At 40.8% G+C, this 4,642-nt stretch overlaps 1 long non-coding RNA gene across 2 annotated transcripts; it reads left to right on the forward strand.

Annotated features, from left to right (window-relative positions):
* The first annotated feature begins 404 nt into the window (after positions 1–404).
* On the forward strand, positions 405–4,233 carry LOC104913368. Of its 2 annotated transcripts, none has more exons than XR_795332.3 (5): positions 405–511; positions 1,687–1,727; positions 2,054–2,257; positions 3,174–3,287; positions 3,687–4,233. It is a non-coding gene; the product is annotated as an uncharacterized LOC104913368 (long non-coding RNA). The 2 variants fall into 2 exon arrangements; XR_795333.3 differs by having other exon boundaries at positions 406–511; positions 2,173–2,257.
* The last annotated feature ends 409 nt before the right edge of the window (positions 4,234–4,642 follow it).

The following is a 4,642-nucleotide window of genomic DNA, read 5'->3' on the forward strand; positions in this document are numbered from 1 at the left end:
GTTTGTGTTCTTCTCTGCACTTTGCAGAGGAAGTAGTGAAACTAACCCAGCACATACTCACACACAGGAGTCTGAAAAATGGTACCGTTCCCAGTTAATCTGGAAGGGTGGGTCACCAGTGCCCTGTCCTGCTGGTGTCTTCTGAGAGCAAAAGTCACTTTCAGGATAAAGCCAGGGAATGTTGTTATTGGCCTTTCACATATATTCCTGACAAAGGCACAAACAGTGATTATAAAAACAGTTCCAATACAGAAGAAAATAAGAAAACACAAATGTTTGCTAAATTGTTGGGAAGCTGTATGGGAGCTGTTGAGTCACAGCCTGAACCACTGATTGAGCACCTGGGAAAGGAGCCGGCCAGCCCTGGGAGCACAGGTGAAGGCAATTCAGCTGTGTGACCAGAAGGGGTGAGCGTGGCTGCACCTGTCCTAGACCTCACTGGGGAAGGGTCTCTGATTGGAGATCCCTCCCTTGTGGAGTTTCTCTTGTGAGCCTACGTCTTCAGAGATGGGTGAGCACTTTTTCTTTTTTCTTTGTGACGCCTTTCCAGTGCACTGGTCCCTTTGTCATTCAAACTCCTGTATCACCATTCCATATCATTGATCTTTCTGATTGCTGCAGAACCCCATACCACTATCCTGTGCTCCCTCTGAGCCACCTAGCAGCAGCAGCAGCAGTAGTACAGATCTTTTGGCTTAAGTTTACAACAGGATTTACAATTTTTTGGAGGATTTTTTGAGTAATGATGTTGTACTGTCATTTTGAGCCTGCAGCATCTAATGCTGTCCACGTTTAAAAGGGTTTTAAGGTGCAGAGATGCAGCATCCCCAGTAAGGGATGGCTTGTGTCTAGAACAGAATATACCCAAAGAGAAAGCTAAAAGCAAAAGGCAATTTCTGATGATGGTTATTATACAATAGATAATGTGTTTAGCCTTAATTGTGTTTACTGTAAATGGAGCCCTTGAGGGCTAATATGAGCAGTTTCTCAGTCAAGAGTGGAGCCACAAAATAGGTATGGCTTTTTTAAATTCACGGTCTGATAGTGAGGTTTTCGATCTTCCACAAAGCAGGAACGTGGTTGTAACAGTGGCAGGGTGAATGCTCAGCTGTTACGGGGATGTTGACTACAGAAGGCCTGATAATAGGGCACAGCATCAGCAGAAATGGAAACATCCTAGCCGAGCAGCTCTGTAGTTTTGTGATGGGGTAGTGCATTTTCACAGTTGGCAATATCTTATTTTTCTGTGATACCTTAAGATACAATCCTTAATGTACCAAAGGCCTGCAGGCCAGAGACTGAAAACCACTGGTTTAGAGATACTGAGCAAAGTGGAAGAGTAGGCCTTTGTGATACTGTGTCTGGATGATCTCATGAGAACATCTGTTCCTTTGCCTATTAGAACTACTTTCTTTGATTATTATTTTTTTATGTTTTGACCTCGCTTCTGCGGAGAGCTGCTTGCTTGCACTGACAAGGAGTGGTAGAGCACTGAAGCTGAACTTGTTCACATACATGGAGACTCATGCTGTGTTCCTGCTTGACTAAGAAATGCAGTGATTATAATTGCTCCATTGATGGCTGTGGTTGTGTCTCAGATCTTTGCTAGACCCAGGCTTCTAAAACAAGGCCCAGCAAAATTCTTGGTCTTTCAGCATCTTCCATTGCTTTTTTATCTTTCCACAGTGCAACCATAACTCTGATATGGGCTTCAACAGAGATGGAAGGTGAGATTGGCACACAGCGTGTTTCTGCCATGCCAGCCAGCAGTGGGGCTTTGCTTCCGTGTTATGAAATCTAGAATTCATTCTGTAATTGATCTGAATAATCCATGGGGAATCAAATCTTTGGAGGCACACATGACAGATTGGTTCTTGTAGCTCCTGCTAATAGCTTTGAGCTCCTTCAGCACAACGGAGGTTATTTTCTTTTCTTTTTGGTTGCTTCAAGACTGGTTCAGCATTTGAAAAGCATTTATCAATTAAGATGCAATTTGAGTCAAAGCACTCTTTATCATACAGTTTAAATCCTTTTCCTCTCAATCTCCACCCAGTGCTACTTTCCTTTTGCTCCAACATAAGCTGAATTTGAAATGCCACCACCCTTCTAGCTTCTGAGAGGGTAACTTCATGCAAATAACAAGTCCTTCTGCTCTCACTGTTTGTTTGGAAGTGACTTCGTGGGCCAGTCATAGATTGCTCCGCATTGAATTGTGATGTATCTCAAGATATCTACAGAATAACAGCAGAACTTCCAGGTGAGACTTCCCACCTCAAGGGACTGCTTATATCCAATAATACAAGCTTGCTGAGCATACTTTCTGACTTTTATCATTGCAGCCAACTCCTTGACAGGGTTTTCCATCAGGGTTGTTAACATATGCTGTAAAGTGGCACCAATTCACTCATGGTCCTTTGTTGCACATTGGCTATATGACGTCTCAGAAGTGGTCAGCTGCTGGTAGCTTATTCTGTGCTACAATATCTCCTGGCATGCAGTTATGCAAGGATCCAGGATACTGGATAAGTTCAGATAAATTACTGTTTCATTTGTGTGCTGCGTTGCTTTTAGCTGTGTTTAGCAAAATAATTGAACTGTTTAAGGCTGCTTTTCCTAGAATACATACCTGTATGAAGACACTTGTACCTCTGAAGTGCATTCTTCTTTCATCCCCATAATAGTACCTTCCCTGGGTAAAGTATCTGGTTCAGGTGTCTGCTTCTGTTAATCAGTGATTAACAGTGCTATTGAACACTAGTTTCCTTTCTCTGCTCACCAGACTTGTTTTAAGATACCCAGCCTTCCATAAACTAGAAAAAAACACGTTCAGCTTCCCTTGCAGGCATTTGTTTGTAGATGCAATGTGTTTATTGTTTGTTAATCAGATATATCTGCCCTCTTTAGTGCCTTTAGCTGAGAAGAGGTTTGTCTTACATCTCCTTTGATCAGAAAGGTAAATTGGGCCCAAAAGCAATACTGAGGTTGTTCCAGCATGAGAACAATTTTCATGCTCCATGGAAAGAATAGCTTTCTAGGTAATTAAAAAGAGAAAAGGAGAGAGAGAAAACATCAAAGCTGTGAAGCTTCCTCGTCAAGGGCACATTTCTCCTGTGCTCTGTCTTGTTCTCCATCTGCTCCATGGAAAATGCACTGATTCCTTCACTGTTTGACAGAGGACTTGCTGCCCCAGATCTGCTCAGGAAACAACACAGTGCTTAAAAAGCAGAGAAGCACCTGTAGTTTAAGAGGATGGAAAATCTGCATCAATCTGTGCCATGGAACACAAGGTGAGGAAGATCCTCAGATAACATGGAGTCCATCAAATATTATCATTGAGCTGGCTGATGCAAACCCTTCTGTTGTTTGTCCTGAAAGATTTTTCCTAATGAATTCTTCTACTCAACAGTCTGAAAAGCTAAGACATGGCTATCTTTTTCCTTTCAAATTAAGGAAAATTAGGAGGGTGAATGTAATAACTCAAGACCACACAATGTGTCTGGCGATTCCCAGTTTTAAAGAACGCTGGGGTGTCTAAATTCTGTCAAGTTTAAATATCTTCATTTGCAAATCGGTTTTGTCTGCACATTTTCATTTGCTACAAAAACACCTGAGTAAATAATTGTGAAACCTGAAAATGTAATTAGTATAATTAGTATCTTTTTTTTTGTTTGTTTTTTTCTCCCCAGTATGAATGGATCATGAATAATTTCAAACGAGCAAGATTTGAGACTGTGGCCAATTTCCTCAAATAAATAACTGACTGTAGGATATGACTGAGCAGTTTAGAACCTGGCAGCAGAGTGGTAAGGCTAAAGGGCTGTTTTTCCCCTTTTTTTTTTTTCTTTCTTCCAATTGTGTGGCTGCAGTGAAAAATTGAGAACAGTTTCACTTTGCTCAAACAAAAAATGAAGTGACTTGTAAAGTATGTATTGCACCAACGTTTTATTTGCTATGAAACATCTATGCCATGATGCAGAATTTAAGACATTTACAACCTGATATAATAATTAAACTAAGCTGTCTAAACCTGTTATTGAGAAGGTATTGCCAGAGGCTGTTGTGTGATAGCAGTGATAGTGTAGGAGCAGATGTAACATCTGTGTGTGGAATCACCCCATTGCTCACTGCAGTGACTTTAGTTAGCACTCCCATCTGTGCCTGCCTTAAGATTTTATTTCACTCAAGTGAAAATCACCCAAGCCCACCAAAATGCTGATGAGTTTGGGCTAAGCATTGCACTGCATACAAAGATCTATATAATTAATAAAATAACTCTTGTAGAGCAAGCTCTAGCCTGTCAGAATTTGAGGCTGCAAGTGGAGGGTTAATGGAAAAACAGAAAGTGTCCATTATTAACAGGAACAAACAAACAAACAAAAAAAAAGGGAAAAAAGTAAGAACAAAAAAACAAACCAAGGAGGACGCAGAGAACAAGAAACCTCTTTTTACTTTGATCCTTATTGTGTGACATTGTTTCTACTGGTAGGAACACTTCATTAACTTCAATTGAAACAGAAGTAAATTCTGAGATAGGCTTATCTGTGACTGAAGTGTCATTCTGAAAAAATACAGAGCTAGTAGGCACTTCTGCTGCACGTGGATTTTCTGTTGTCTAAGAAGCTTAAGGATGTAAGACACCTCT

Source organism: Meleagris gallopavo, chromosome 16 (assembly GCF_000146605.3).
Source record: "Meleagris gallopavo isolate NT-WF06-2002-E0010 breed Aviagen turkey brand Nicholas breeding stock chromosome 16, Turkey_5.1, whole genome shotgun sequence".
Classification (NCBI taxonomy): Eukaryota; Metazoa; Chordata; class Aves; order Galliformes; family Phasianidae; genus Meleagris; species Meleagris gallopavo.